At 54.7% G+C, this 19,695-nt stretch overlaps 1 long non-coding RNA gene across 1 annotated transcript; it reads right to left on the bottom strand.

Annotated features, from left to right (window-relative positions):
- Positions 1 to 7,227: 7,227 nt before the first annotated feature.
- On the bottom strand, positions 7,228 to 14,292 carry LOC110140757 (uncharacterized). Its single transcript, XR_002314833.2, has 2 exons — positions 14,017 to 14,292; positions 7,228 to 7,427 (listed from the first exon to the last, which is right to left on the bottom strand). It is a non-coding gene; the product is annotated as an uncharacterized lncRNA (long non-coding RNA).
- Positions 14,293 to 19,695: the final 5,403 nt, after the last annotated feature.

Here is a 19,695-nt window from a genome sequence, read left to right on the forward strand (position 1 = left end):
AAGAGGACACTGAGATCAGGAATGTGAACCGTGACAGCTATCAGAGGCAGTTTTACGGTCCAAAGCTGGGGGCTTCTGGATGCCAATGTGGGCTTTTCAAAAACAGGTAGTTAAAAAACACATAAAATCTGCCATCTTCAGCATTTATAAGTATACAGTGCAGAAGTGTTAACTATGTTTACATTGTCGTGCAAGAAACCTCTGGAACATTTCCATTCTGCAAAACTGAAATTTCACACTCAGTTTTCCCTGCTTGGGCTTCCCAGGTGGCTTAGGGGTAAAGAATCTGCCTGCCAAGCAGGTGACAAGGGTTCCATCTGTGGGTCAAGAAGATCCCCTGGAGAAGAAAACGGCAACCCACTCTAGTGCTCTTGCCTGGGAAATCCTGTAGACAGAGGAGCCTGATGGGCTGCAGTTCATGGGCTCGCAAAGAGTTGGGCATGACTGATCGACTAAACAACGCAATTCCCTGTTTAGCCCTCCCCCGCTGGCACGCACCCCCTTCTACCTTCTGTCTCTGAGTCTGACTAAGGACTTGATATGAGTGAAACCAGGCAGCGTTTCCTTCTGTGCCGGCTTATTTCACTCAGCGTCGTGTCCCCAAGGTTCATCCACATGCAGCAGGTGTCAGAATCTCCTTCGTTTTGATGGCTGGATAATATCCCACTGTGAGTTTGTAAATACAATGGAAGGAACTGCTTTTCCATTCGTCCTCGGTGGACACTGGGGAACCCAGACACCTCTGGAATTTCAGTCCTTGTGATTACACATCCAGAAGTGGGATGACTGTATCACACAGTAATCCTATTTTCAATTATTTGAGGACCCCCGGTACTGTTTTCCATAGTAAATGGCTATAGAAATGGCTGCACTGTTTACATTCCCACCAACAGCGCCCAAGGGTTCCCTTTCTGCACGTCCTTCCGACATTTGATATTCTGGTTATTTACCAGAGGCCTTCCTAATGCGTGTGAGGGTTACTGATATCTCCTGAGCAGGTCCACTTGGAGACATAAAGAGAGTCTCGGTTTAAGGTATGAAAACCTGCAGCCCATGTTCTTAGATGACACCAGGAAGTTGTCAGTAACTTTCTCGAGTGCAATCACGTTCCTGTGGTCACGGGGAATCCCAGCCTTATTAGGTGATACAGCCTGTTGCTCTCAGAGGTGAGGTGTCAGAACATCCACAAGTTACTACTGTTCAGAAAGTCAGGTACTGACAGACAGAGAGATGATAAAGAGGACAGATGTTCGGTAAAGATAGATGAGAGACAGTAGATACAGATAGCTGATAAGGATAGGCAGGTGATAGATACAGATGGGGATAGATGATAGATGAAAGACAGACAAATGATAGGCGATTGATAAAGACAGATGACAGATATGGACAGATACGACAGACAGATGACAGAGATGCTCAGGAAGACACGTACACACACACATGACAGGGGAGAGAGAAACGGACAGAGAGAAAACGGCTGTGCCCAAGGCCGCAGCTGAGTCTAGGAGAAGCGTATCTAGGTGCTGGCTGTCCACTGTTGGAAGTTCCAAACGGCCCAGGAGAAAGCTGAGGGCGGCAGCGCACACGGCCCTGTCCGCCTGCCGCCCTGTGCCCGCCCGCCTGTGGCTGTCCCGCCCTGCCCTCTGAGAGGTGGCGGGCCCAGGGGCACAGCCGCCGCCCCCGACCTCGAGACCTGACCCCCGGGCTCTCGGGGACGCGGTCCCCCTGGAGGGGGCACCTCAGCCTCGGTTCCAGAAGCGCCTTCCACCTCCCAACGCCTGTTCCGGTGACGACGACGTGACCCGTCCGCCATCAAGGCCGGCGCGGGGCCCGGCGCAGAGGGCGGCCCAGCCTCTCACAGGGAGCCTTGCCGTCTTCAGAGGCGCCCACCCTCAGCTCGCCCGCGGTCAAAGGGCCGCACGCCCGCGTCTCAAAAAGCAAGAGGGCCTCTCTAGACTTCCGGTGTGCCCCTCACGCGCGCGCTCCCCGTGTGCCCTCAGGCGCGCGTGCTGAGCGGGGCGGCGACCGCGTCCCAGTCTCCTCACGCGCTGGGCCTCGTCGCCGGGGCGGCGGCCGGAGCGCCTGACGCGGCGGACTGTCCCGCGTCCCGTCGCTAGAGGGCGCGCCCGCACGGTTCCGCCGCGCGCCGGGCCCGCCTCCGCCTGCTGCTTTCCCGCGGCTCCTCAGGAAATCTGAGCGCGCGGGGCCTTCTGTCTGACGGCTGGGGCCGTCTCCACCCGAGCCCAGTCGGGAGAACCCAGCCTGCGGCTGCAGCAGCCGCTCTCCCCCGGCCACTCTGCGCGCCTCCCGCCCGCGGCCGAGGACGCAGATCCCAAGGCTAACGCTACAGCGACGGGAGCAGCCGGGGCAGGAAGCCAGCTTCCACCGGCAACAGAGCTGACGGCGCGGCCGACCCTCCATCAGCAGCGCCTCTCCTCTCTGCAGTGAGTCTGTCTGTCTCTGTGTCCCTTTGTCCCTCTGTGTCCCTGTCTGTCTCTCCGTCTCTCTCACATCTCTCTGTGCCTCTCTGACTGTCTCTGCATCTCTGTCTCTATGTCTCTGTCTCGCTGTCTCTCTCTGTCTGTCTGTCTCTCTCTCTCTCTCTCTCTCTCACACCATCTCCTTTCTCTCTAAACATCCGTGAGTTATTTCACCAAAGAACACAGGCAGAAAACAGAGAACGTCGGTGCTTCACTTTTTACTGCTCCCTGCCCCTTTTGGCCCACTGCTTCTTGTATGAATGCAAGCGTTTTTTTTCCCAGTAGAATTCACCGAGTTTGGAAATCTTCCTTGTCTGTGGCCTGTTTGTGGCCATGACAAGTAAATCTGGGTTACAAAGCCTGCATGGTTTTTACAGTTGGTAATTTAAAATGTCCTGCAAATAATATGAACCCCAGGAAATAATATTCACCTCTGTTAACATCCTTGTGAGTGTGTGGTCATCTGGCCTGTGGATTACAGGGGGTTCTTCAGAGGCTGCGGTGGTCCCACCCCCTCTTTGCCCCTGTCACCCCTTCCCCACTCCACCCTGCCCCGCCTGGAATCCTCTGTGATCTGCCAACTGCCTCGCCTCCTGGCTTCACTTGGGAGCCTGAGAAAGGGGCCCGAGCTTAGATCAAGGCTGGTCACTCAGCTCTATCCTCTGATAAAAAAAGTGCCAACCACCTGCGCAGACAGGTGCTGACTGACATCGGCCCTCCTCCCAAAGCGCACCCCCTGCAGACCACCCCCATATATCCTCTGGCCGCTCACCTGGGGGGAGCCCAGACTGCACCCCCGGCTCAGGCCCCTGAGCCAGCAATGCAGGCAAACAGCCTCTGCTGATCCCACCATCTGCCTGTCCCTGGGACCTTCCCAGGCAAACCTGCGCCCAGGGGGTCATGGCAGCCCGTGCTGGGGTCTGGGGGCAGCTCTGCCAGGGCCGTGTCAACAGCGAGTCAGAACCAGGAGGAGGGAGGTCTCAGGATGCCTTCTTTCCTAACTCCAAGCCCTGAGAGTGTGATTCCACAGATACGCGAGCTCAAGAGTCAAATGCAGGAACCACAGTATTCCCAGTAGCTGTGGTTCAGCAAACACCCTGCCTGCACTAAGTCTGAACACTTACATGTGCAAAGCCAGGTCCAGACCAGACTACAAACACCCTGCTCTGCACTAAGTCTGAACACTTACACGTGCAAAGCCTGATCCCAGCTCGCTCAGCAAGGTCGCCCTCATCTGCTTCCAAGTCACCAAGGAGGTGCCAGCTGCTGACCTGAAAGGGGGGGGGGCCCAGGCTGGTCCTCTGCCAGCAGCTCCCACGCGACTCTGGGCCAGACCACGTGCTCCCGGCCAGCTTCCCCAGGAGGATGAGGCCAGACCCCAGGGAAACCCGCCATCCAGGGAGGAGCCAGCCAGCTGAGACGGGCCCAAGAGGACTCAGCTGCCCACCCCGCCGGTCAGGGTCCGTCCTCAGGGGATCCTCTGGGACCCCTACTGATGAGATGTCTCATCATTGATTCAACATGTGTGTGCCAAGCACCCGCTGTGGTGCTCTGATGGGGAAGGCCCCATTTCTGCCCTCCTGGAGGTTGTGGTCCAGGAACCTGGGAACAGCAGGCCTTTTACTGAGAACTGCTAACGATGCGACGTGCGGGGAAACCCAAGAATACACGGCTGTGAATATTAGATTAAGAATGGCAGATTTGGGGCTGGTGAATACACACTGCTGTATTTTAAACAGGTAACCAACGAGGACCTACTGTACCGCACAGGGAACTCTCCTCAACTCTGTAGTAACGTAAAGGGGAAAAGAATTTGAAAAAGAATAGATACATGTATTACATATAATTGAATCACTTTGTTGTACACCTGAAGCTAACTTCACATTGTTAATCAACTCTGCTGCTGCTGCTAAGTCGCTTCAGTCGTGTCCGACTCTGTGCGACCCCGTAGACGGCAGCCCACCAGGCTCCCCCGTCCCTGGGATTCTCCAGGCAAGGACACTGGAGTGGGCTGCCATTTCCTTCTCCAATGTGTGAAAGTGAAAAGTGAAAGTGAAGTCGCTCAGTCATGTCCGACTCTTCGCGACCCCATGGACTGCAGCCCACCAGGCTCCTCCGTCCATGGGATTTTCCAGGCAAGAGCACTGGAGTGGGGCGCCATTGCCTTCTCCAGTTAATCAACTCTACTCCAATATAAATTAAAAATTAAACACAAGAATGGTAAGTCACTACAGAATTCAGGAAATTCCCTATAAAGAACAGCATTCTATAAAGTAGGTAAATAACAAGGACCTACTGTATAGCACAGGGAACTATACTCACTATCATGTAATAACCTATAAGGGAAAGTAATCTGAAAAGAAAGCATATATGTGTATGTATAACTGAGTCACCTTGCTATTCACTTGAAACTAAACAACATTGTAAATTAACTTAATGTATTTCAACTTAAAAAAAAAATAATAGAACAGCCTTCTACCTGAGCAGTACTTACTGCAGGGGAATTTTATGTGGTTAAGGAGGAGTGGTGATTTAAGGCAGTATTTAGGAACCATTAATCCAAGAGATAACCGTGTAATTAACATCAGAGTCCATTAACACTGGGGCACTCAGGTAAGCTGCCGTCTTCACTGCGTGTAAATGACCCCAAAGATGCTCATCCAGGTTGTGTAAACATCACTTCAAAGAAAATCATCGGGGGAAGTCTACCACATATTTTTGTGGCATTATTACCTCATCTTGTCATCTTTCACAGAAGAGTTTCGAGTTCCCTGGGAGCACATGTGAGCACGGGGTTAGCGCCACACGTCAGCAGAGATTATTTCTGGTTCTGACTCTGATTTCTGGTCCCTCCTGCTCAGAGATGTGCTTCCTGGCAGATGGGAGCAGTGCCCAGTTTCCCGGGAAGTTCTCAGCTGTGTTTTCTGGGAGGAGAAAGGAGAGAAGTCTTTCTGCCCCCTGAAACCAGGCTCACTGCAGGTTGACAGCAAGTGAGCCAGATACCAAGATTCAATCTGCTGATGGTTCTTTTGGGGGCTCGCGGGCCATTCCACCTGGTTCTTTAGCTTATAAAAGCCATCTCAAAGGTTTAAGTCACCCACAGTCAGACCGCCGCCCCTCCGCCTGACCTAATGGGGTGAGAGAAGATGAAAGCACCTGGGAGCTGATGTGGGGGCCCGCCTGAAGGTCCCCCTCCTGTGGTTTTGTCCACAGCACCGCCAGTTTCCAGGAGAGGATGGCTCCCCGCCCCAGGAAACCCACCCCCCCACCCTGCTGGAGCTCCATCTGCAAACACTGGAGATTCGTGCAGGTGACCTCATCCAGATTGTGGTCTGGTCACGACTGGACGACCTCCCAGCACCAGTCTCACAAACAGACCCACATGTGCCTGTACATTTTGCGTCCTGTCTCACCCTGTTCAGAGGAGTCAAATGTGACACTGTTTCCTGCAAGTGGGTCCAAGGACGATCCTTTTCCTCCAGAGCCCCCTCCAGGATGCGGCTCACTGGGCAGGCTCTCAGCACCTCCAGTGTCACCAGTGGAGGAAGGGACTCTGGAAATGATGAAATGAATATATCCTTCAAAGGCGACCCGGCCTGGAGATCACAGACACGGTGACAGGGATGGAGAGAAAGAAGGGGACAGAAAAGAGTAGGGGCTACATGGAGGCAAGTCCAGGGCTGCCTTGGGGGGCAGGGGGGCGGCGGGCAGGCAGACAGAGCAGAGTCGCCACGGACAACAGAGCAGAGAGACCGGTCCACGCAGGGGGTGCTGGCCGTCATCCTTGCGTCAGCAGCCCTCACGGGGACCTTGGGTGAGTCTCCATAAATACTTCATGGGCTGAGATTGCCTCCCCGTGGACTCCCACAAATGTGCCCACGCCGTTAAAACCTCATGTGGGTACATTTCACTCGGACAGGAATTTCAGTATTTAACTACCAGTCTGTGACAAGCACACCTTGTTCCAAATCACATGGAAGCGTTCGAATGTTTCAGCATCGTGAGCCCTGTGTCTTTGTACAAAACCCTGCCCCGCCGTCAGCCACACAGGAGACATGTCAGCTGATGATGTAGCTGGTTCTACACACTCTGAGTTTTTATCACGGGTGGAGAAGAAGACGGAAGGCAAAGTAACATTTGCTAGGCGCACGCCCGTTGGACGCTGGGCTGGATGAGAGGCACACACAGCCTCGCTGAGGTTGTCTACAGGCATTTCTCTACGCTGGGGTGTTTTTTGGACATGGCTTGTTTTTTATTGAAGTTTATCACTGACGTACATGGATCCGCATGTACATATTTAAAGTGACAATGTGACGAGCTTTCACATAAACACGCACCGTGAAGCCATCACTGCCATGAACACAGCGCACGCATCATCGCCCGGAGCGTCCTCATGCTCCTTTGTAAGCCTTCCCCCGCCTCCCCGCAGTGTCGACGTCTACTTTCTGTGTCTGCATCACTGTAGACTAGCTCACACTTTTCAGCATTTTATCTGAATGAAATCATAAAGGACTTACCTTCTGTCCAGCATGGAAGCATGACGCATCATGATGATTTTTCACACAGCATGACGATTTAGCCATCCCTCCAGGCGTTGTGTGCGTCAGGAGCTCGTCCCTGTCCTTTGCTGAGTGGTGTCATGGGCCCATGACACGGTGGGCAGGCTTAGCCAGCCACCCTCTGAGGGACATTTGTGTGACTTCCACTTTGGGGATTATTACAAATGCGGCAAACATTCATATCCAAGTCTGGTCATATGATTTTTTAATTTGGGGTAGATACCGAGACGCAGAACTGACCCAACCACATGGTGGGAACACGTACAACCTTTTGAGAAACTACCCATTTTCCATTTGTGCATCTTCAAGGATTCTTTTTGTGTCCTGGAGTCAAGTTCTTTATCAGATGTGTGTTTTTCTACCAGGTTGTGGCTTGACCTTTCATTGCCTGAAAGAAATTTTTGAAAAACAGAACCTCTAAAGATGAAGCCAAATTATCAGTTCTTTCATTTACATTTGTGTTTTTATGATGTATATAAAGAAATCTTCACTTAATCCAGGGTCATGAAGGTTTTGTCTTATGTCTTCTTCTTGAAGTTTTATCATTTTATATTTTACACTTAGGTGTGTACCTATTTTGAGTTCATCTTTGTGATGTGAGGTATGGATTGAGTTCCCTTCTGGCATATGGATACCCAGATTTTTTCTGGTGCCATTTTAAAATAACTATCCTTTCTGTACTGAATTGCTTTTGTACCTTAGTTGAAAATCAATTATCTGTATATGTGTGTGTCTATTTCTGCACTCTCTATTCTGTTCAATTGATTTATCTGTCTACCTGGACACCAAAACCACACAGCTTTGATAGTATAACTTTATAATTAGTCTTGAAACCAAGGAGTGTTAGGCCTGCAATTTGTTTCTCTTTCTCAGTTTTTTGGTATCTTCTAGGATCTTCACACTCCCATAAATGCAGATTCATGGAAATCATCTTGTCAATTATTACCAAAAAAAAAAAAAAAGCCTGTTCAAATTTTGATTGATATCATATTGAATCTTCAGATCAATTTGGGGGAAACTGACATTTTAGGAATATTGAATCTTCTGACTCACAAACATGGCACATCTTTCATATTATTTAGGCCTTCTTTAATTCCTCTCATCTATATTTTATAATTTTCAGTTGTCAGATTTATCCCTAAGTATTTCATACTATTTTATGCTATTGTAAATAGTATTTTTTGTTTCAATTTCTGTATGTTATTACTTTCAAGCTCAAAGAAATTCAATATATCTTTGCATATTGATGTGGTATCCTATCAGCCTTGCTACCCTCACTGACTGGTTCTAATAGCTGTTTTTATAGATCCCATTGGAATCTCAGTGAGAGAAGTCAGACTGAAAGGAGCATATACTGACTGTATTATTCCACTTACACAAAACGCTGGAAAATAGAAACTAATCTACAGCCACAGAGCCCTGGTTGGGGCAGGGGTGGGGGGAGTGTGACGAAGGGGAGCCAGGAACCTTTGGGGAGCCGTGAATGCGTCCGTGCTATTCTTCGTGGTGATGGTTTCCCGTTTATGCATCTGACAAGCTGTATCAAAGACTACAGTTTAGACATGTATGCTTTATTTTGTATGAGTCAAGCCTCAAAAGAAGTTGCTTTTAAAAAATCCTTTGATAAGTTGGAACTAAATTTTCCACTGATCCAAACATGTGGATTTACAGGGAGAGGACAGAGGGGTTGGGAGGGAAGTGAGACTCCCAGAGCGTTGCCTTCTCACGGGGTCAGAGAGGAGGGGCCATGAGTCCTGCTCAACCCTGAGCAGGCGCTGGTGGGAAACCTGGGCTGGGGGTGGGGGTGAGGAGTGATCACAGGTGATGTGGTCAACGACGGGTGGGGGTGGGGTGAGGAGCTGATCACAGGAGATGGAGTCAATGGTGAACCCCAGGGATGGGGGTGAGGACGTGATCACAGGAGATGTGGTCAATGACAGACCCTGGGGGTGGGGTTGAGGAGGTGATCACAGGAGATGGGGTCAATGATGGACCAGGGGTGGGGTGAGGAGGTGATCACAGGAGATGGGGTCAACGATGGACCAGGGGTGGGGTGAGGAGGTGATCACAGGAGATGGGGTCAACAATGGACCAGGGGTGGGGTGAGGCGGTATCACAGGAGATTGGTCAATGATGGACCCCGGGGGTGGGGTGAGGAGGTATCACAGGAGACTGGGGTCAGTGACAGGCAGAGTCTGTCTTCTGGACCAGCCTCTCCTGCCTTGAAGTGACTCAGGTCATGACAGCAGACAGGTCTGAGAAATTCACACAACGACAGCTTGCAGCTCAAGACCATGACTCAGAATCTTCTCACTACACAAGGATGCTAGCCCAAAATTAAGGAGCGCACAGTCATTAGGAATAAACATAAAACGCAGATGTTGGGTTTAGAAATCCACCCCGTAAGTTCAGCCTGGGTGTCAATGTAGCTGACAGCGGTAGTTCTCATCAAATAGGCCTCGTCGGGCTTGCCGAACTCAGTAGAGACCAGGGAAGCTACAGGAAGCCACGGGCTAAGCCGAGAGCAGCACAGGCTCTGAACCTCGGCTCACGCAGCCCTCTCTGCTCTCCCACATCCGGAGCCGGACGCCCAGCCAGGCCCAGATTTCAGGAGAAACATGGGCAAGAGGGAGATGTCTGAAGGTGGGTCACCGTGGAAACCATCCCAGTGTGTTGTATGAACAACAGTTAAAGGAAACATGTTTCACCTGGAAAGAGGGGCTTCTTCACACCTGTGTGCTCCTGCAAATGAGACCAGACTGGACCTGAGGAATCAGACCAACAGAACAGCCAGCAGGTGGAGGCGGAGAAGGCAAGCGCTCTGAAGACCACAGGGACGCGCCTTGCCATCAGAGCCTCCAGACCCCTCCTTGCTGGAGGAGGACCGCCCTGGCGGAGAGTGTTTCCGCTGAGAGCACAGGATGTACAGAGCTCAGAGGGAAGGACCATGCGATGCTTTCAAGGGATGCTCACTCAGGCCTCAGTCTCAGGGCCCATCTCGACCCTACCCCCGCAGCCTCTGCTCACAGACAGCTCCTGCCCACCATCAGCCTTACACGACTGCAAACACGCTCCACCAGAGGGATACGGAGTTCTCGAAGGACCCCCCACCTCGGCCGAAGCCAGGTCTGCGGACACAGGCGCCAACGTGCGCTTCAAACCACGGGCCTCGCCACTTCCGGCAGGCTCCCACCTCCCTATCCAGGCTCCTCCCTGACTCACGGCATCTCAAGAAAGATGTGCTCGGTGACACCCCAGCAGCTTGTCCAGTTCCCTGGTGGCTCAGATGGTAAAGAACCTGCCTGCAATGCAGGAGACCCAGGTTCAATCCCTGGGTCGGGAAGCTGCCCTGGAGAAGGGAATGGCTGCCCTCTCCAGTATTCTTGCCTGGAGAATCCCATGGACAGAGGAGCCTGGTGGCCACAAAGTCCACGAGGTCGCAAAGAGTTGGCACAACTGAGTTCCAACACATAGCAGGAGAAGAGACACTGCTTCTTGCAGACTCTATTCTAGAACATTCCCTGGGAATCCAGTCCCATGGTCTTCAGGGTCAGAACCTGCTGTTCTCGGCTTTGGGATGTCAGGTATTGGCCTTTGGAGAAACCACTGCACATTTTCAAGATCAAACAGGGACGAACAGATTGGCAAGCGGCTCCTGGGCTGTTGAATGCAGACAGAAAACATTCTGGAACCGATGCCCAGAAAGAACAAAGCCTGAGTGTGGGATGTGGGTTTTCATGCCAGAAAATACGGGATCCAAGTGGCCTCTGGATGTGTTGCTGGGTGTCTGCTGGCAGAACCTTTGTTGTTTCCGATACAACAATGGTAAGCGTCCTCTCTGTTTGCACACGGGTTAGTTAGCGTCTGGGATGGAAGCAGAAGGCACAAAAGAAGTCCTCTGTCATTTCGAGACAAATGACTCAGATATGATGAGATGCAGAGAGAAACCTAATTAGTTCTTCTGGGCCCTGGAGAGCCAGCCCCTCTCTCAGATCCAGTTCCCAGATTAGCCCAGAAGGAGGCGAGTGGAGCAGACCCACTCGCGCCAGCAGGGACCCCCCGAGGAACGGCCACCACCGCCAGGCCAGTCAGACCCCTGACCTGCTGCCAAGCGGCCACCCTGCAGGCCCGGCTGCCCACCCGCCCTGCGCGCCACTCCCAGCTTTCCCAGGGTCTGCTCCAGCAGGACTGACGATGGGCCATTCCAGGAGACTTCCTGTCTGACGCTGGACGTGGTGTGTGTGGGTGCTGGGGGTGTTTGCATGTATTTGTGTGTATGTGTGCACCTGTGTGTTTGTGCATGTTTGTGTCTGAAAGCTTCTATGTATGTATGTATTTTGTGTGTGCCTGAGTGTGTATTTGTATATGTGTACATATGCATCTGTGTGTTTGTGTGTATGTGTTTGTGTCTGAAAGTTTCTGTGTGTGGAGTCTGTATTGGCACGTGTGAGAGTGTGTGTGTGTGTGTGTGTGTGTGTTTGTGTGTGTGTGTGTGTCTGTACACCCACTGGACAGGCACACAGAGGCACAGACCCCCTTTTCCTCCTCTGGCCTGGAGACCAGACTCAGGCTGCAGCCTCTGGGCCTGCTCCCTGCAAGGTTTAACCAAGACCTCCAGCCTCAGGACCAGGCTTCCCCAGTGCCTGCACTACTGACATCCGGGACCAGGTGGTCCCGGCTGGGCCCGTCCTATGCATCCTAGCAGCGGCCCTGGCCTCTGTATGCTGGGTGCCAATACCATCCCTGATGTGACCGCCCCAAGTGACCCCAGATCCTGCTGTGTCCCTGGGGCAGAGCTGCCCCCACTGAGGACCACTGTCCTAGACCTGCCACGTGGTGGGTGAGAAGAGACAAGGAAGAGAAAACCAGGCCGAGGACAAGAATACCCCTCGCGCCCCGAGATGGAGGAAACAGAAGAGCCACGCCCCCTGCAGGTCCCCGCCCCTCCCTGCAGTCCCTCCTGGGTCCCCACCTAGTTGTCTAAGAGCCAGAGGAGAGCAGAGCCTCACAGGAGATGCGCCTGGGGCCCCCCGGGAACACCCAGCAAAGGGAGACCCGTGGACCCCCAGATATTTGAGGAGATCCAGCCACACCGGAGATAAAGTGCCAGACAAGGACAAGGGAGAACAAGCGACTAGCGGACACAGCTAACTCAGAAAAAAATGCTAGGGCTTTAAAAGTTCCTATTTTCAAAAAGATTCAGTATAACACTGAGCCCATGGGTGAGGGGAGGGAAGTGGATAGTATAAGGAGAGTACTGAACAGGAGGAAAGAGCCTTTAAAGGCGGAAACAAAAGCAAAAATTAAAAGCAAAAACTTAACATGAAGGAGGGAAAGCTTTGGAATTCTTCTAGAAAACAGAACAGTAAGAAAAAGAATCGTAACTCGAAAGCTAAAGAAAAGTTGAGGAGTAATCCATATTAGACAAATAGATCCAGAAAGGAAGGCTAGAGAGAACCATCCAGGGACTTCCCTGGGGGTCTGGCGGCTACTACTCCCCGCTCCCAATGCAGGGGGCCCAGGTTTGATCCCTGGTTAGATCCCACATGCTGCAACTAAAGATCTCATGCGCGGAAACAAAGATCAGAGATCCCGCATGACCCAGTGCAGTCAAATAAATAAGCATTTAAGAAAGAAAAAAGAAAACCACCCAAGAAATAATATTAACACAAGAAAACATCTCAGGACATTTCAGAAAGAGCCTTCGCCCATCAAGTGCCAGCGGAATGAGAGTGAACGGTCAGAAGGTCGAAGATAAAGAAAAGATCCTCAAAACGTCCAGGAAAGAAACCTCACGGGTTCCCCACACTCCTTTCTGCTGCCCTCCGTCTTACAACCATCAGATAGCAGAGAACAACGGAGCCAAAATTGTCAACTATGGCGTGTTTCTTTCAGGCTAGGCTTGCATATCCAGCTGAGCTACAATCACATGGAAATATAAATGTAAATATAAAGAACTTTACCTTGGATGTCTACTCTTTAAAAAAAAAAAAAGCCAACAAGCTGAGAATATGTTCCAGAAAAACAAAGGAGTAAACCAAGGAACAAGTCTGGTTATGCTCATTAATTTTTATCTTTCTCCCTCTCCCTCCCGAGAACGTTCATCCATGGTTAGACTGGCGTGGGTTTCAGTAAGTGGGTAGTATTTATAAAAGCAAGTCCAGGGGAGAAACAGAAGGAAAAAAGATGTGAAAGTTAGGAATGAACACATGAATTTTTAAAAATTGCTGATATCTACATAGCCTCAACATAGATTTGAAAAGTCTGAGTAGGAATTTTGGTTATTTTCAAATAAATTATTTCTTTGGTGGAATGCCTTCCTTTGACATCAAGTTTTCTATGAGATGAGACCACATGGGTCATGTTTTCTAAGAATTATAAATTAGCAACACTCATTTCAGTCCCAAACCACAGATTATATAATTAAAAGAAATATGAGGTCAAAAGTCATGGAAGAGGGGCACATGATATAGGTGAAATCAAGATACAATAGTTTATTCTTTTAATCATAAAAAAATGCCTGTTTACAGGAAGAGTTTTTAAAAAGCTGAAAGATAAGGATAATTGCAGATATATACATGCTAAACAACAGAAGATAAAAAGAAAAGGATTTTTAAAGTAATGGTGAAAAAGCATTTAAAACTCATAAAACAAAACAAGAATTAGTTTTTCATCTTGTTCTGTGCTCTGGTATAGCTTATGTAGCATTATCACTGAATGTTTCTGAAAATAGGAGATTTTCTCAGCAAAGTTGATTATGCCCTTGAAATCCACTCTTTTAACCAATGCAATGATGCTTGAAATTGAAATAACAAGTATCCATATTAAAAACTGAAAATTATACTATTATTTTCAGATATGAATATGATTATAGGCTCAGTAAATTCAAGAGAATCAAGAATAACAGCAACTACAATAATAAAACTACCTTAACTAATAAGGAATTAACAAAACACCCAGACTCAAAACAAGCCTACCAGAACCATGAGTGCTTCTCAGGCCACTCTTCCGCCTATTTTTCATGGTTCAGTGTTCTGTAGTCTCTCATTCTGTCTGTTCTCAATTCTGCTGCACAGATCATCATGGTAATAATAACCAGCGTTCATCAAGTGCTGACTATGTTCCAAGAAAATATGTGACAAGGCATATGGATTATTTATCACATATACTTTTAATAACATTCCATAAAGCCTTATCTTTGGCATGTGGCTTAGAATAATTAAGTTTAGCAAAGCTAAACCACACATCCCTCCCCCAGGCGTGTCCCTCCCCCAGGCGTGTCCCTCCCCCAGCTGTCTCCCTCCCCCAGGCGTGTCCCCTCTCCCAGGCGTGCCCCTCCCCCAGGCGTGTCCCCTCCCCCAGGCGTGTCCCTCCCCCAGGCGTGTCCCCTCCCCCAGGCGTGTCCCTCCCCCAGGCGTGTCCCTCCCCCAGGCGTGTCCCCTCTCCCAGGCGTGTCCCTCCCCCAGGCGTGTCCCCTCACCCAGGCGTGTCCCTCCCCCAGGCGTGTCCCTCCCCCAGGCGTGTCCCTCTCCCAGGCGTGTCCCTCCCCCAGGCGTGTCCCCTCCCCCAGGCGTGTCCCCTCTCCCAGGCGTGTCCCTCTCCCAGGCGTGTCCCTCTCCCAGGCGTGTCCCCTCCCCCAGGCGTGTCCCTCCCCCAGGGGTGTCCCCTCCCCCAGGGGTGTCCCCTCTCCCAGGCGTGTCCCCTCTCCCAGGCGTGTCCCCTCTCCCAGGCGTGTCCCTCCCCCAGGCGTGTCCCCTCTCCCAGGCGTGTCCCTCCCCCAGGCGTGTCCCCTCTCCCAGGCGTGTCCCCTCTCCCAGGCGTGTCCCTCCCCCAGGGGTGTCCCTCCCCCAGGCGTGTCCCTCCCCCAGGCGTGTCCCTCTCCCAGGCGTGTCCCTCTCCCAGGCGTGTCCCTCTCCCAGGCGTGTCCCCTCCCCCAGGCGTGTCCCTCCCCCAGGTGTGTCCCCTCCCCCAGGCGTGTCCCCTCCCCCAGGCGTGTCCCTCCCCCAGGCGTGTCCCTCCCCCAGGCGTGTCCCCTCTCCCAGGCGTGTCCCTCCCCCAGGCGTGTCCCCTCCCCCAGGCGTGTCCCTCCCCCAGGCGTGTCCCTCTCCCAGGCGTGTCCCTCTCCCAGGCGTGTCCCTCCCCCAGGCGTGTCCCCTCCCCCAGGCGTGTCCCCTCTCCCAGGCGTGTCCCTCTCCCAGGCGTGTCCCTCTCCCAGGCGTGTCCCCTCCCCCAGGCGTGTCCCTCCCCCAGGGGTGTCCCCTCCCCCAGGGGTGTCCCCTCTCCCAGGCGTGTCCCCTCTCCCAGGCGTGTCCCCTCTCCCAGGCGTGTCCCTCCCCCAGGCGTGTCCCCTCTCCCAGGCGTGTCCCTCCCCCAGGGGTGTCCCCTCCCCCAGGGGTGTCCCCTCTCCCAGGCGTGTCCCTCTCCCAGGCGTGTCCCTCTCCCAGGCGTGTCCCTCCCCCAGGCGTGTCCCTCCCCCAGGCGTGTCCCCTCCCCCAGGCGTGTCCCCTCTCCCAGGCGTGTCCCTCTCCCAGGCGTGTCCCTCTCCCAGGCGTGTCCCCTCCCCCAGGCGTGTCCCCTCTCCCAGGCGTGTCCCTCCCCCAGGGGTGTCCCCTCCCCCAGGCGTGTCCCCTCTCCCAGGCGTGTCCCCTCTCCCAGGCGTGTCCCTCCCCCAGGGGTGTCCCTCCCCCAGGCGTGTCCCTCCCCCAGGCGTGTCCCCTCCCCCAGGCGTGTCCCTCCCCCAGGCGTGTCCCTCACCTAGGCGTGTCCCCTCTCCCAGGTGTGTCCCCTCCCCCAGGCGTGTCCCTCCCCCAGGCGTGTCCCCTCCCCCAGGCGTGTCCCTCCCCCAGGCGTGTCCCTTCCCCAGGCGTGTCCCTCCCCCAGGCGTGTCCCTCCCCCAGGCGTGTCCCCTCTCCCAGGCGTGTCCCCTCTCCCAGGCGTGTCCCTCCCCCAGGGGTGTCCCCTTCCCCAGGCGTGTCCCTCCCCCAGGCGTGTCCCCTCTCCCAGGCGTGTCCCTCCCCCAGGGGTGTCCCCTTCCCCAGGGGTGTCCCCTCCCCCAGGCGTGTCCCCTCTCCCAGGCGTGTCCCCTCTCCCAGGCGTGTCCCTCCCCCAGGGGTGTCCCCTTCCCCAGACGTGTCCCTCCCCCAGGCGTGTCCCCTCTCCCAGGCGTGTCCCTCCCCCAGGGGTGTCCCCTTCCCCAGGCGTGTCCCTTCCCCAGGCGTGTCCCTCTCCCAGGCGTGTCCGTCTCCCAGGTTCCCTCTCTCAGGTGTCTCCCTCTCTCAGGTGTCTCCCTCCCCCAGGCGTGTCCCCTCCCCCAGGCGTGTCCCCTCCCCCAGGCGTGTCCCCTCCCCCAGGCGTGTCCCTCCCCCAGGCGTGTCCCCTCTCCCAGGCGTGTCCCTCCCCCAGGGGTGTGCCCTCCCCCAGTTGTGTCCCTCTCCCAGGCGTGTCCCCTCCCCCAGGTGTGTCCCCTCCCCCAGGCGTGTCCCTCCCCCAGGCGTGTCCCCTCCCCCAGGCGTGTCCCCTCCCCCAGGCGTGTCCCTCCCCCAGGCGTGTCCCCTCTCCCAGGCGTGTCCCTCCCCCAGGGGTGTCCCCTTCCCCAGGCGTGTCCCCTCTCCCAGGCGTGTCCCTTCCCCAGGCGTGTCCCTCCCCCAGGCGTGTCCGTCTCCCAGGTTCCCTCTCTCAGGTGTCTCCCTCTCTCAGGTGTCTCCCTCCCCCAGGCGTGTCCCCTCCCCCAGGCGTGTCCCCTCCCCCAGGCGTGTCCGTCTCCCAGGTTCCCTCTCTCAGGTGTCTCCCTCCCCCAGGCGTGTCCCCTCCCCCAGGCGTGTCCCTCCCCCAGGCGTGTCCCCTCTCCCAGGCGTGTCCCTCCCCCAGGGGTGTCCCCTTCCCCAGGCGTGTCCCCTCTCCCAGGCGTGTCCCTTCCCCAGGCGTGTCCCTCCCCCAGGCGTGTCCGTCTCCCAGGTTCCCTCTCTCAGGTGTCTCCCTCTCTCAGGTGTCTCCCTCCCCCAGGCGTGTCCCTCCCCCAGGCGTGTCCCCTCCCCCAGGCGTGTCCCCTCCCCCAGGCGTGTCCCTCCCCCAGGCGTGTCCCTCCCCCAGGGGTGTCCCCTTCCCCAGGCGTGTCCCCTCTCCCAGGCGTGTCCCTTCCCCAGGCGTGTCCCTCCCCCAGGCGTGTCCGTCTCCCAGGTTCCCTCTCTCAGGTGTCTCCCTCTCTCAGGTGTCTCCCTCCCCCAGGCGTGTCCCTCCCCCAGGCGTGTCCCCTCCCCCAGGCGTGTCCCCCCACCCAGGCGTGTCCCCTCCCCCAGGCGTGTCCCTCCCCCAGGGGTGTCCCCTTCCCCAGGCGTGTCCCCTCTCCCAGGCGTGTCCCTTCCCCAGGCGTGTCCCTCCCCCAGGCGTGTCCGTCTCCCAGGTTCCCTCTCTCAGGTGTCTCCCTCTCTCAGGTGTCTCCCTCCCCCAGGCGTGTCCCCTCCCCCAGGCGTGTCCCCTCCCCCAGGCGTGTCCGTCTCCCAGGTTCCCGCTCTCAGGTGTCTCCCTCTCCCAGGCGTGCCCCTCTCCGAGGCGTGTGTACAGGTAGACGTCTTCCTCGGTGGTGACCTGGGCCTTCAGCCCAGCCTTCTCAGGCTCGTCAGTAACTACGGCAGAAGTGTGCTTATGGGAAGGGGCACTTATGAAAACGCTGCATCTCCGCAGGAGGACGAAGCGCTGGGCCTCCCCGGCCTGTGAATCCCAGCGCACGGGCACCGCGGTCGCGGTCCAGCAGGGCTGTGGTCTCCCTCTCGGGATCCCCGCCGCCGCCTCGGGGACCTCTAGCTCAGCGTCTTTCCGACGCTGTTTCGCAGCGCAGCGTTTACTCAGAACGTCTCTCTCCGCGCGTATTTTTGTCCTCAGGCAGCTGACGCTCTATTTCTGACGCTTGTTATCTGGTGTTTCTCTCACCGCCCTCCGCGTTAGCCGGCAGGGGGCGCCCCGCCCCCCGGTCCGTCTGGAAGCGCTCCCTGCCCGCCCTCGCTGGGGCCGGTTCAGTACCGGCCTTCGGTACCGGCGATGCCAGCGTCCTCTGAGAGTCTTCAGGGGCGCAGGGGGACGGCTGGGGGCGGGGAGCAGACCTTCAGTTCTAAACTTAATGACGAGAAGGGCTGTGGCGCGGAGCAGGCCGGAGGCCAGGGCCTGCCTTCCCGACCGCACCTGGGCCAAGCGGAGGCCGCCCCCTGCCTCCTCTCTCCCTCCGGCTTCCCCGACGGACGTCCTGGTAAGGCAGAGCGACACTTCACGGTTTCCTCCCCAGAGCGCGGGCCCGGAATCTGATGAGGGGGAGATACCGGACAAACCCAGACTCAGACACACTCTACCAAGTGACCGGCCTGTCCTCTTCAGAAGCATCGAGAAAGACAAAGAGTGTGAAGCCCAGTTACAGATCCGCAGAGGTGACTGTGGACGAAGAAAAGTATATCGGCGGAGGACACGATTGAGACAAAGGGCAGGATCTGAACGTGTGCTATCGATGGCATTATTGTTGGTCAAAGTTTAATGCATTGATTTTGATGATCGCACGGAGACCATGAGGGGTGTGACCGCGATTCACACAGAGAGGACAGCGTCAGTGTGAAGACAGCGACAGAGATGGGGAGATGTTCTTACAAACCAAAGGTTATCAGTCACACCAGAAGCTGGGGGGCCGGGACAGAGTCTCTGCCGCAGCCTCAGGAGGGACCCACGTGCTGTGTGTGGCAAACAAGCAAAGCAGTGTGTGTTCAGAATTAACGGCGGAGGTTCTAAACTATTTAAATATATAAACCTGCCCAAGTCATGAAAGCAAGTCAATCACAGAACAACCTCTCCTGCACTAGTATGGCTTCCTCCATAAGATTAAAGAAAGTAAAAGTGTTACTCGCTCAGTCATGTCCGACTCTGAGACCCCCTGGACTGTAGTTTGCCAGGCGCCTCTGTCCATGGGATTCTCCAGACAAGAATACTGGAGTGGGTTGCCATTCCCTTCTCCAGGGGGTCTTCCCCACCCAGGGATCGAACCCCCGTCTCCTGTACTGGCAGGTGGACTCTATCACTGAGCCACCATCGATCAATCCAAGCAACTGTCCGGCCTCTTCAAAGACATCAGGGTCAGGACGGACCAGAAGCGCTGAGGAGCTGTTCCAGACGGAAGGACACCCTAGAGACGTGACCCTCAGTGTCATCCCCGATCAGGATCAGCCTCTGATGGGAAACGAAAGCCCCAAAAGGACGCTGCTGAGTCAGTTGGTAGCGCGTGACAGTCTGGGAACGAGAAAGCAGCTCCAGGGCCTCCCCGTGTGGCCAGAATACCCCACACCCCCTGAGGGCTTGCGGAAGCTTCCTGCCCATCGCCTGGATTCCTGACTCAGAGTCTGGGCGGGGCGGTGCTGGGAATCTGCATTTCCAACATGCTCCCAGGAGACGCTGCGGCTACAGCTGGCGCAGGGACCCCACTCGGAGAACCAACCATCGGATTAATGACTTTTCAGGGGTCAAGGTTAAATTTCCCAGTGTTGATTATTAAACCATTTGGTTGTGAAAGAATGTCTTGTTTTTAGTAAATACACTGGAGTGGAGGGACTTGACTTGATTTCAACTTAAATGGTTTGAAGAGGTGTGTGTGTATATGTGTGTGTATTCATGTGTGTTCATATGTA

This window comes from Odocoileus virginianus, chromosome 8, assembly GCF_023699985.2.
Source record: "Odocoileus virginianus isolate 20LAN1187 ecotype Illinois chromosome 8, Ovbor_1.2, whole genome shotgun sequence".
In the NCBI taxonomy this organism is placed as follows: domain Eukaryota; kingdom Metazoa; phylum Chordata; class Mammalia; order Artiodactyla; family Cervidae; genus Odocoileus; species Odocoileus virginianus.